This window comes from Natator depressus, chromosome 1 (genome assembly GCF_965152275.1).
Source record: "Natator depressus isolate rNatDep1 chromosome 1, rNatDep2.hap1, whole genome shotgun sequence".
NCBI lineage: Eukaryota > Metazoa > Chordata > Testudines > Cheloniidae > Natator > Natator depressus.
The window spans coordinates 169,108,927-169,122,580 of record NC_134234.1 but is presented as its reverse complement, the minus strand read 5'-3'; the positions used below and the strand labels follow the sequence as shown (position 1 = coordinate 169,122,580).

The following is a 13,654-nucleotide window of genomic DNA, read 5'->3' as shown; positions in this document are numbered from 1 at the left end:
TTATTTTTAATGTTCTCAATTGAAAGATAACATGAAAAAAATGAATGACAAACACATGACATTTTATGAAACTATGTAATTTTTCAAACTTCCCACTCTGGATTTCAAGTGGGGCTTAAATATGCATATTAAAATAATTTAAATTGTGTATCAAACTTAAGCCTGATGCATTTTGAAATGAGTAAAATATTATACTTCCTAAAATCTAGATTTATAATAGAAATGCTGATGGACACTTAATTACTCCAGGCTTTATGCCTGTGTACCTCAGCTCTCCTGATAGAAACCCTGGGGACTCTTGCTTAACAGTAATACGAGTTTTTAGTCACATAAATCTCCTGTGTACTAATATTAGAATAGATCTTAAAGTATAGATTGTGCTACTTTTTCATTGAATGAGCTCATGAAAGACTTGGCACTTTTTGGTGCTTACCTGATTAACACACTCAGTGAGTTGCTCTTCTGCAGCATGCTGTTAAGTGTTCTTGCTTTATATAACCACTTACTGCCTGTGAGTAAATAGGGTCTGAGGACAAAAAACCAAGCGAGTCATGAGGTTGAGAAAAATATGAGGAATGCAGTGTAATAAAGCACAAACAAATATTCAGTGCAAATATTGAACATCAATCCCAATGAAAAACATTATAATTCTTGAGATGAAAAAGACAAATAACTGATAAGATGATAAATCAGGGGATGAAGTATGCAATGGAGCACTGGAGGCAGTCACACAAACACTGCAAATGCCATGGCAGCTGGGCTCAGTATTATGAGCCTTGCATAATTTGACTTTTTAATTTTTTATAATTTTGATGGATAATATCGATCTTTATTTTAAATGTTTTTCTATTTTTATCTATGTACATTTTTACAGTTGTGACAAATCATGGGGCATCAGACAATGGGGGTGGTGGTCAACCAGTAATTATTTAATGATGGTAGATGCTGAGATTCAAAAAGTTAAAGCTTTATAACTGTAAAACACAAATTGTCAACAGTATATGTCAAAAGATACAAGGTAAAATCAAGCTCTAAGTTCTCAAGCAGCATTTTTCCTATTTTGTCTATCTGTAAATTATGGTTATCGTTGGTGGAAATATTTTTAGTCAGCTTGTGTGTACATACAGTGAAATTGATATTTATATATTTATCAACATTTACTGATAAATCTAATCCTTCCAAGCCTAACTATAATAATTGGTAAGCTGAGAGAGTGACATAAGAATGCAGTACAGCAAACACAATGAAATGACAGATGAAAACAGGAAATTAACCAGAAGATTTAAATAATAAATGATCATGCATTGCAGAAAAAAAAAAACAACAACAACTGTGAATAAAGAAGAGAGAAGTGGAAAGGAAGAAATAACACTTGGTCTGAAGTGAAATAGCTAGATACAGAACATATGCACATGCTACAAACTAAAATAGCTGAGAAGGATGAAAATAATAAAGAACCATTTAAAATGGTGTGTGTGTTTCCCAGAGGGGGAGAGAGAAAAATAGAACAAACATTACAGTATTTTCTATGATTCTAAGTGAAACGTCTGTGAACATGAGAATTATTGATCTATAAACAAAGCTAGAGCTGAGGCCTGGTCTACACTTAATTTAGATTGACATAGCTATGTCACTCCAGCGTGTGAAAAATGGACATCTCTACATGATGTAGCTATGCCAAACTAACCCCCAGTGTAGACACAGCTAGGTCGACAGAAGAATGCTTCCATCGTCCTAGACACCATCACTCCAGGGCTGTGGTGTTCCTACACCAACAGAAAAAACCCTTCCATTGATGTAAGCTGCATCTACCCAGTGGGGTTTGCCAACATAATGATGCTGATATAGTCCCTGTAGTGAAATCATACTCTGGTGGCCTCCAAATGGTGGCCTCCCTGCTGTGGCACAGAAGAAGGCACAAACTAGTCCTGGCAGGTGATTATTATACAAAATGGATCCTTACATGTAGATCCTTATTTATCTCCAATCAAGCTTATCTGTTAATGTAATGCCTAATTGCACTGTATATATGTTTCGGTTGAATTGAAACATTAATAATCAAATAATATCAATTCAGTTCAAAATTACCTTGCTTAGGCAACACTCATTGCCAAGCCTTTCTGGCTATATACGTACAAGTCAATCACACACAAAATATGTAGGTTGTGGCAAATTGCCGGCACTACTTTGATGGGTCTCACACTTTCTCTTCTTGGGGAGGGTTCAGGGCATCATTTCTCACCCCTGAACTGGGGTATTAACTGCCCCAGTAGTGTCCTAGAGGAGGGGAATGGAGAGGGAGGGACCCGGGCCCGCCCTCCACTCCGGGTCCCAGCCCAGGGGCCCTAGGGATAGCGGTAAACCACTAGAACTAGCGGTTCCTTCCCCTGAGCTTCTTCCCTCTCCTGCCCTTCAGCTTGTGGGGCTTCCTGCCCTCCCTCTGCACAAACCAGGTGTCCCTTTACCTAGGGTCTTGGTGTTCTTAGCCCACCACAGCACTTCTCCAAACTCTCCTCGGCTTCCCTCCAAACTGCTCTTTGCTCCAACACCAATACACTCTGCTTCAACTCCTTCCCTTGTCTGATTGAAGTGGGAGGTGGGGGTTATCAGGTGACTGGCTTCAGGTGCTTTAATTGGCTTCAGGGGCTTTAATTAATCTATAGCTAACTTTCTTCCCTCTACAGGGAATAAGGCTCCCTTCTAACATTCTCCTGCTTCTGCTTGGTGACCCCATCCGGTTCCCTCCGTCTGACCCTTTGATTGAGGGGAAGAGCGAGAGATCCCAGCCCCAGCTGTTGCCGCTGTGGATACCATCATCATTGTCACCTAGGAGGGGTCCTATAACAAGTGGGTGTAACCCCCACCCCACCCCAAACCGCCCACCCTGCAGCTGTGCCCATCTTGTTGGGCACTCTCAGGAGAGGAATAATCGGTGACACTGGGAGTGGCACTAGGTAACTCGAGGGGGTGGAAGACCATGAGTGTCGAGGAAGCCCCCCGGCTCTGGGCCCAGGCTAACCTGAACACTTCTCCCTCCTGAAGGCTGCTGTGTTATACCTTGTGTTTGCTTTTGTTTTGTTGCATAGTTTTGCTTTATCCTTTTTGGTGATTCTTTGTAAGTGTTACACAAATAAAAATTTTTTCTGCTTCAAAAAAAACAAAACAAAACAAAACATTCTCCTGCTGCCCTCTGGCCATGCTGTATCACAAGGTAATAATATTAAAGTTATACCAGTTTCTCTGGAACCTAACTAGTACTGTAAGTTCTTCTCCTACTCTAACCAAAGGTTCAATTAATTGTAAAATCGTCAGCTTAGGGGGTAATTCAAAACTTCTTCCTATTCTTGTCAAAAGTTGACATTTAAGTTGATCACAAAATTTGGATTATTTCTAGGCTTAGTGTTTTTTTCTGTTTTTGTTTTAGTTCCTGGTGGGGGGGTTGTTTGTTTTTTGGAAACACTAAGGAGGTTGCATGGCTAACATTTGTAGTAGGAAAGCACAGTAACCTCTTACAAATAGCTCTAATCTTAGTTGTTTCACTAGTCTCAATCCTCTCGATTTCTCATTGGTGGTGTAACTTCTAGACCACTAAGACTAAACTTGTTAGTGAAATACAAGTGAACATCATACATTTGAGTAAGTCAGAGGGTTTTAACTCAGCTACCTGCTTACTGAGAAGGATTTTGCTTAACATAAGCAAGTCGTCACTTGGATAAGCAATGCATGGATAAAATTCATTTTGTACTTATCAACTGGAACTAGCATGAATGTGGATTCTCCAGCTCAACTTCACAGGTGCAATGACTGGTTTCTTGAGAAAGAAGGAGGTGATTCACTGAAGGTGTTATGGCATCTGTATTCCTATCCTCTTTATGGATTTTGCAGCAGTCTTCCTAGATAGGACTTTCAAAGACAGAGTTAATAGGAAGTTTGTCAGTGACAAGACTTTGTTACCAAGCAAGGGGCCCTCTCACTGGCCAGCTGATGATGGCCCTGTTCACAGTCTCTTGTCTAGAAGCTTCAGGGGGCAAAATGTTGTGCAGCACTGGGCACTTTACACATTTTCTGCAGCATTGCATGACCTGCTCCTTCTTGACAAAGATGATATGGGCCAATGAGAAGTGACCCATTCCTCTGATTAAGATTTGCTATGTCCAGCTAATAGACAAGTTGTGTTCCTTCTCATGAGCAAATAAGACAATGCGGCATCTCTTCTACGGAGTTTTTGCAACTCCATCTGCAACATTCAAGTATTTCTCTGCAAACCATCTTGTGCCATTCCAGTTTCTGTAAAACATGTTGAGCCACATGTTGAACACTTGCTGTTTTTAGCTATGGTCAGCAACCTGCTTCCACAAATTACTTTCCATGGTGGTGTGTTTCTTTGGCCAACTTTGAACAACTCCGTGCTCTTTCAATCGACCTTTACAGTTCACCACAAAAACTTAAAACAGAGTCTTTATGTAAAGTTTTCTTCACACTGCTGGATGATTCTGTCCTCGTTACTAGTTCATTGTGCAGAGCATAAAATCATTTGACTCATTTGTTTGGTCAATTACCAGTAGTAGATAACAGTTAATGAGAGATGCAGCACTTGATTATTCCCTACGCTTTTGTGATAACGTTAGTATGATGGCTTCATATATGAAACTCTCTGTCTAATTGTCAGTCATACAGATAATCATGCCATGTTCTTATAACACTTTGGTTGATTCAGCTTAAATATGTGCTCTTCATTTTGGCTTCTCAACATATCATTTGAATGTATCACATTCTTTAATAAACAACAAATATTTTGTTAGATTTACTTTTGTTAAACATTATGAATGATTATTTGTATCTCTATAACTTATTGATCACATTTATATTTAAAATAAACAGCATGGTCTGAAATCTTTGCAGTATTTTGTGGTCAAGTTGTATAGGCAGTGAAATTTCCTGGAACTGAAGGGGTCTGTTACAGAATGCCATTATTATATGGCTTTTTCTTTCCCATATAGTTTCTTAGATCTGAACTGACACTTTTTAGATTCATTTTATATAGTAGCAATAATGTATTTTAGGATTCTGGGTCAAATATCACACCTTAGTCTATTGTATCTCTTGCAAATGTATGGGTGTAAAGCATGTAAAATCAAAGAAAAAGGTAAAGGAGGAAGTTATTTCAAAATGTAGAAAGAATTTGTAAGTCTAATTAGTCATGCTGTAGTTGTTATAAACCTGCATCTCCTTTGTGTGAAACACAGAAGCATCTTCTCTTTGACATGTTTTAAAGGCTTAGGCCTAAAGCATACCAAGGATTCTGGCCTATGTATACTACATTTTGTTGTTAATAAGCTCCATATTTTCTCTATTGTCCCTACAGTGGGTATTTAATTCAAATATGGTATGTAATAGATGTCTTGAAGAATATATATGGGGAAAGGAGTCATTATAATTTGGTTTTGATAGCATTAAAGAAATTTGAGGTGTAAGAAGGCTTTTTCCACCTCCCCACATGCTACTTTTGCAAGTGAGAAACAGAGTCTAGACAATGGCATAAATTATTGATAACTCTTGGAACTTACCAAACACTTTCAGATATTGACTCTTCAATTCTCAAAATAACTATGTAAAATAGGTATTATCCCCATTCTTCAGGTAAGAAAAACTGAAAATTAGAGTTCAAGGACCTTGTCCAACTCCCATTTACAACGGAAGTAAGTTGTTGAAGTAAAGAATGGTAAAGAAGAATCAGTTAAGTAACGTTCACAAGAACTTTTCATTCAGTTTTTATTCACATTTACTTTGTGCTCCAGTTTTTGTTTTAAGACTGTTTTCAGACAGTATCATTGTTGCAGGCTTATTTCACTACATTAATACTTCTTTATGTATGATTATACGAGGTGAAAATGAACTCATTCACGTCTAAGATGAATTGTCAAGGGATGTTTGGGAAAAGAATAGTTGCTCAAAAAAGCAAATGAAACAGTGTTGAAAGGATTTTACCCACATGAAAATGAATATTAGAAGTCACCATCAGTAATTAGCAGGTCAGACAGTCTTCACTTTTTGGCACACTTCTGTAGATGACCTTATTTTCTACACAACGTGGTTAATTATTGTGTTAGTCATCAAAATAAAGAAGCTGCTCTGCATAAAATTTTGTTCTGACTTATAGGAACATAAATTAGCACATCTCATTTTCTCATAGAACTAATCAAACTTGTTTAAGCTTGGATTAACCCTTTATTGCTTGGCTGTTTAGAGGTGCATAGGACATAAAAGGATCTCAGACATGATTTCCATCCATTTTTTAAATTAGTCTTCTGCTATTACCTACATTAAAACTTCAGTAAAATTTTGCATCACATGGAATTGCATAAATGAGGCAAAAGTAAAATAAAATGTTCATACCCACATTTCTAAACTTTTTACCTTATGTCTGCAAGACTGACACACATTTAGGTGTATAGTGGATATTATTTATAAAATCAGGTAGGACACTCTACTATAACCATAATAATACACATGTGGCTGAGAAATTACAGCATGCCTAAAACTGGCTGGTTCACTGCAATCTATCTCAGTAAGAACTGTATGTGATTTTCATGTTGCATATACTCTTACAGAAGAACCTCAGAGTTGTGAACACCTCGGGAATGGAGGTTGTTCACAACTCTGAACAAAACATTATGGTTGTTCTTTCAAAAAATTACAGCTGGCCATTGACTTAATACAGCTTTGAAACTTTACTATGCAGAAGAAAAATGGTGCTTTCAACCATCTTAATTTAAATGAAACAAGTACAGAAACAGTTACCTTCCCTTGTCAAATCTTTCTTTTTAAACTTTCACCATTTATTTTTCATACTTTACATTTAACACATCACTGTATTTGTGGTTTTTTGTTTTTGTTTTTTTGGAGGGTTTGTGTGTGTGTATGTGTGTGTGTGTGTGTATCTGTGTTCTGCTGCCTGATTCTGTACTTCCTGTTCCAAATGAGATGTGTGGTTCACCAGTCAGTTCGTAAACCTGACGTTCTACTGTAGTTTTAATAATCCTAGGCTGAAACAACTCTGACATCATAATCAAAAAGGCTGACAAAGGAGGTGCTGTTGTCATCATGAATAGGTCGGAATATGAACAAGAGGCTCCTCGGCAGCTCTCCAACACCACTTTCTACAAGCCATTACCCTCTGATCCCACTGAGAGTTACCAAAAGAAAATACAGCATTTGCTCAAGAAACTCCCTGAAAAAGCACAAGATCAAATCCGCACAGACACACCCCTGGAACCCCGACCTGGGATATTCTATCTACTACCCAAGATCCATAAACCTGGAAATCCTGGGCGCCCCATCATCTCAGGCATTGGCACCCTGACAGCAGGATTGTCTGGCTATGTAGACTCCGTCCTCAGGCCCTACGCTACCAGCACTCCCAGCTATCTTCGAGACACCACTGACTTCCTGAGGAAACTACAATCCATCGGTGATCTTCCTGATAACACCATCCTGGCCACTATGGATGTAGAAGCTCTCTACACCAACATTCCACACAAAGATGGACTACAAGCCGTCAAGAACACTATCCCCGATAATGTCACGGCTAACCTGGTGGCTGAACTTTGTAACTTTGTCCTTACCCATAACTATTTTACATTTGGGGACAATGTATACCTTCAAATCAGCGGCACTGCTATGGGTACCTGCATGGCCCCACAGTATGCCGACATTTTTATGGCTGACTTAGAACAACGCTTCCTCAGCTCTCGTCCCCTAATGCCCCTACTCTACTTGCGCTATATTGATGACATCTTCATCATCTGGATCCATGGAAAAGAAGCCCTTCAGGAATTCCACCATGATTTCAACAATTTCCATCCTACCATCAACCTCAGCCTGGTCCAGTCCACACAAGAGATCCACTTCCTGGACACTACAGTGCTAATAAACGATAGTCACATCAACACCACCCTATACCAGAAACCTACTGACCGCTATTCCTACCTACATGCCTCCAGCTTTCACCCTGACCACACCACACGATCCATCGTCTACAGCCAAGCTCTGTGATACAACTGCATTTTCTCCAACCCCTCAGACAGAGACAAACACCTACAAGATCTCTATCAAGCATTCTTACAACTACAATACCCACCTGCGGAAGTGAAGAAACAGATTGATAGAGCCAGAAGAGTTCCCACAAGTCACCTACTACAGGACAGGCCTAACAAAGAAAATAACAGAACGCCACTAGCCGTCACCTTCAGCCCCCAACTAAAACCCCTCCAATGCATTATTAAGGATCTACAACCTATCCTGAAGGATGACCCAACACTCTCACAAATTTTGGGAGACAGGCCAGTCCTTGCCTACATACAGCCCCTCAACCTGAAGCGAATACTCACCAGCAACCACATACCACACAACAGAACCACTAACCCAGGAACCTATCCTTGCAACAAAGCCCATTGCCAACTGTGCCCACATATCTATTCAGGGGACACCATCACAGGGCCTAATAACATCAGCCACACTATCAGAGGCTCGTTCACCTGCACATCTACCAATGTGATATATGCCATCATGTGCCAGCAACGCCCCTCTGCCATGTACATTGGTCAAACTGGACAGTGTCTACGTAAAAGAATAAATGGACACAAATCAGATGTCAAGAATTATAACATTCATAAATCAGTTGGAGAACACTTCAGTCTCTCTGGTCACACGATTACAGACATGAAAGTTGCGATATTACAACAGAAAAACTTCAAAACCAGACTCCAGTGAGAGACTGTTGAATTGGAATTCATTTGCAAATTGGATACAATTAACTTAGGCTTGAATAGAGACTGGGAGTGGCTAAGTCATTATGCAAGGTAACCTATTTCCCCTTGTTTTTTCCTACCCCCTACCCCCCACCCCAGATGTTCTTGTTAAACCCTGGATTTGTGCTGGAAATGGCCCACCTTGATTATCATACACATTGTAAGGAGAGTAATCACTTTAGATAAGCTATTACCACCAGGAGAGTGGGGTGGGGGGAGAGAAAACCTTTTGTAGTGGTAAACACCCATTTTTTCATGGTTTGTGTGTATAAAAAGATCTTCTGTACTTTCCACAGTATGCATCCGATGAAGTGCGCTGTAGCTCACGAAAGCTTATGCTCAAATAAATTGGTTAGTCTCTAAGGTGCCACAAGTACTCCTTTTCTTTTTGTTAATCCTACTAGAGCAACTAAATGAAAAATATATTTTGGTGTTAACATGACACAAACAAAGCTTCCGAGAGCTTTTACATTCTTATGAGGCTGCATACATATATCACAGGAGAATAGATCTCTTAGTGTATAGCAGATAAATGACAGCAATATCCAGATCATTTATTTAATGTACAATACAGAGGAAAGACTCAAAAACTGTAGAAAAACACCAGATCAATTGACTACAACTGATATTACTGCTATAAATAGAAGGGGTAAACATTATGCACTAGATTGTGTCATTAAGGCTTCAGTTCAGGAAGGTACTTAAGAGCATGCATAAATGTAAGCATGTGAGTAATCCCATTGACTTAATGAAACTACTGAGGTACTTAAAGATAAATGCTTAAGGTCTGATTCGAAGTCCATTAAAATCAGTAGAAACACAGCAAAAGCTCTGAATCCAGTTCATAGGCCTCAGTTCAGCAGATCACTTTAGCACATGTTTATGTGTTTTGTTGAACTGGGTCCATACTTAAAAAACCTTGCTGAACTGGGGCCTAGACAGAGCCCTGAATAAGGGGTTGTATGGTGCTGTGCTACCCAAGGGCAAGCTTGGATATGAATTGTTCAGAACTCCTACTTGGGGTGCAGGGGGAATATACAGCTGTACTGACTTCAGGAATAGTGTATCTGGCTCCCTCCAAAAAAAAAAAAAATAGTGGAAGTGGGTAAGCCAAGACCTATAGTCCTACCAGTTTGCTTCTTTGTCTGATGCCAGGGATTGACCAAGAAATCACTCCCTGTGTTCCCTTGAGTTCAAGGATTGTGTTTGGCTCTACTATAGGGCATGCAATGTCGGAAAGAGCTCACACAAAAAAAGCCATGGACAATCTGTCTAATTGTACTTTTACACTTGACCGCCAGAGTGTATATTCCTTCTTATTTTCCACAGTAGGATTTGACTTTCAGTTTCTCAAGGATGTCTTTTTTGTCTCTAGCCTTCCTTTTTACTTTCTTTAGCCAGGACAATTTGTACCACCTACAGCTATGCCCCTAAGTAATCAAGATTTTCTGACTTAATTGAAACTTTTAAATGTTTAAGCATTAACTTAAAGTTAATTTTTGTTCATACAAAATCTAGAAGCAGTTTAATCACATCTTGTAGGTGCAGGTTTAATTTCTATTAGCATTATAGTTTAAGAATAGATGTCAGGAACATTTAAGCTTTTCTCTTGTTCAACCATTTAATTTTTAATGCATGACACACTTGGTGTTTGAACATATTATAACTGACACTTTAAGTAGACAGATAATTTTACTTAATCAAAATTCTATTTATTTGTGTGGTTCCAAGCAATTGCTTGAGAAGAATTCTTCTGACCTGGTGTCCAGAGGAAGCATTTTAAAATATATTTGATGTTACTGACATTATATTAAAAAAGCTTCTGAATGAAGTTTAATATCTGTACTGTAGCTCCAGAATACTTGCTTGCTAGTATAATGTACTCCTAGTAATCCCTGGTTCCTTGAATTTTACAGCAGGTATACACATTAACCATGATTTCCTTAAGTGAAAAAAGGGGGTGCTGATGTTCGCATAAAAGTGTCTATATAATCTATCTATAGAATCTTACCAACTTCCTATTGTATCTATTACCACAGAACCTAGGGTCTGATCCAGTACAAAGACTCACATTGACTTCAATGCCCTTTGGATCATGCTCTAAATTCTGAACATATAAATTAATTCTGTAATGACAATGCCCAAAATTGCATTCTTAGAAGATTTTACTCTTCACTTTTCCTAGTTTCTAGCAAGCTCTGCTTAATACTTTTTGTTGCTGTTGTTGTTTTCTAAATCCATTTTGGTTATGATTGGAAAGATCTAGCAAATAGGTGGGGCTTCACAGTATATTTTCCCTCATCTTCTTTAATCTCCCATTGCACAAATGAGCCCTCTTGAATAAGAATATTGTATATCCATCTCTCATTTGATGAGTTCTGGAATATATTAAGCTGTATAGGCCCAGAGGAGCGTAACTCATGGAACATAGAAGGGTCCTTTTAGTTGTAGCTGAGTACTGATTGTTTGGCTTTGCAAATGGGACTCAGCCTTGAAGAGGCATCAAAAGTGAACTGGGAATGAACTGCACCAGTGAAGGCTGCAGACTATGAGGGAGGAGCTGCTCCTGATGGTTCAGCCTACTGAAGATGCTGGTGCCACATTTATTTTACGATATATCTTCTGTGTTGCTTCTACTTTTGGGAGGTTTACTTCTCTGAAGGATTTCCATTAGCAATAGGACTAATTGTTTATAACTATCTTTCACTAACCAGAATACGCATGGATCTGTTTTGCTTGTACTAGCTCTAAAATGTCTTGTGGTTTCTTTCATGTCATTGTGTGCAACAGGACCAAATTCAGTCAGAGGGGGGCTAATACCATCTAATCCAATATCGAGTTTTATTCCTCAACAAGTTCATCCTATACTTGGTCTACCCTTTTCGTGCATTAGGATGACAACTCTTCATAACGGTTGATGTTTGGATAACATCATTCAGGTTGATTGCAATCCAACTTCATTTGCTATTCATAGTAGCTCTGCTGGATGTTCTTTCTTTTTTTTTTTTTTTTTTTGGTAGCTGTCATAGTGAAGGAGAAAGAAAAAAATTCTGTTTGCTTCCTTACTATGGTGGAATAGTCCTGTAAGACACGTGTGCTATTGCAAGATGGATTTGGAGTGGTAATTGTACTATTCTAGTCTTTTGCCTGGATGTTTTATTAAATGTACTTCTTTGCTCATCCACCATGATCTTTATAGTTGTTGCAGTGGTGGGGCAACTTGGAGGTTGTCTTCAATATTATATACATTTTAGTGAAAAAACCCTCCTTTATTACTCATATATTAGAAAAATGGTTTGTGTGGCTAATAGACTAAATGTATTAGCATGGTGTGGTGGAATAAATAGGGAGTAGTACAGCTCTATACATGTGATCCCTAGAGTACTACCTGAGCGGGTTCTAAAATTCCCCAGTTGCAGCACAGTGGTTGCCTGCAGTTCCTAAGAAGACCAGGATCTTGGGGAATAAGTTGGACTCACTGCTTCCCTCTCTATTGGGAATAAAGTGCTGCATAATCTGGTACAGTCCAGCCTCAAGAAATCTGAGTGGATGGCCTATAATAGCCACAGCTCACAGCATCATAGTTATATCCCGAAACCCAGGAGCTTTAAACCCTTTCGTCCTCAACTGGTATAAAGGGTCATTCCATGTAGCCTACCTCTGAAGTACTGCCTAGGTAGACTATAACATCTCTCATTTTCAGGCACAGTGCTGAAGACATCTCTGGCTCCCAGCTGCACTGGGCTCCAGGGGAGTGGCTTCCTAGCCCCCTACACAGAATTGTACAACTGCCATCTTCTAGATCCTTCACACAGCCTACATGTCATCTGCCACTGTAAACAGTGCCAGTTTTTAATCCATTTCTGCCATTTGATTGTCTGTCTGTGTTTTGTTGCCATTAATTAACTCTGCCACTTTTCACCTCATTGCTGCCATTTGATTAACTTTTCCATCCCCGCCTTTTGGGTTTTGGCCTGATTTTAGTTCATTGCTGCCATTTCGTTAACTCAGCTCTGCCATTTAATTGAACTTTTGTCTTTTGATTTACTCACTGTTGACAGTTGATTTAACCTTGTCTAACTAGGCTGCCTGCTTTGTCTTACTGCTCCTCCCTTCTCTCTTACCTATTCCCTCACCTGTAGCACCCTCTAATTCTCTACCACACTGTCTCCTGAACTCTACTGCCTCCTTTACTCCACTCCACTCCTGTGCTTTCTTCTCCTAATCCCCCTTTCTAGCTATGGTATGGGCCCTAAAATCAATCAGTGTTTAAAAAGACTACATTCATCCTACATTTTGGGTTTCTTTTAAGTGGAATCAACAAGATCCATATGTAGTAAATCAAGTAATCATGTGATATTATATTGCCACTGGCTTCACCCTTCCCTTCCGATAACACTATCCTTGCATTTAGTTATTATTTATGGTGTTATGTCTATGCATAGGCTTCATTCTGCATTTGCTTCATGCATTAATGTTCCCACTGATTCTGTGGGAGTTCTCTACAGAATTGTCAACAGCCTGTATGATCTTCAGGGCAGGGAATGGTTTTTCATATACCAGTAAAGCACCATATTTAAACGTTCCACAAATATCTTAAAAGTTAAACAGTTTACTTATGCACTGTATATAAATGAATATATAATACCATTTTGAAGATTTAAGGACATCGCCTAGATATCCAAATTTTAATCTAAAATGTTAGTATTTAAATAGATACATTAAAATATGTGCCTTTATGTTGTAGGCTAGTTCAGTAAAAGTTCATTTTTTCTTGGCTCTAGGCTGCATGCAGTACATGCATTATTTATTATTAATTATTATTATTATTATTTTACTGATTC

General features: G+C 38.8%; 1 long non-coding RNA gene across 1 annotated transcript in view; it reads right to left on the bottom strand.

Moving 5' to 3' along the window:
* Positions 1 to 433: 433 nt before the first annotated feature.
* Positions 434 to 13,654, bottom strand: part of LOC141983787 (uncharacterized) — a 49,731-nt gene continuing 36,510 nt past the window's right edge. The window contains exon 3 of the long non-coding RNA XR_012638511.1: positions 434 to 526. This is a non-coding gene — a long non-coding RNA (uncharacterized LOC141983787). The remainder of the gene's footprint in view (positions 527 to 13,654) is intronic.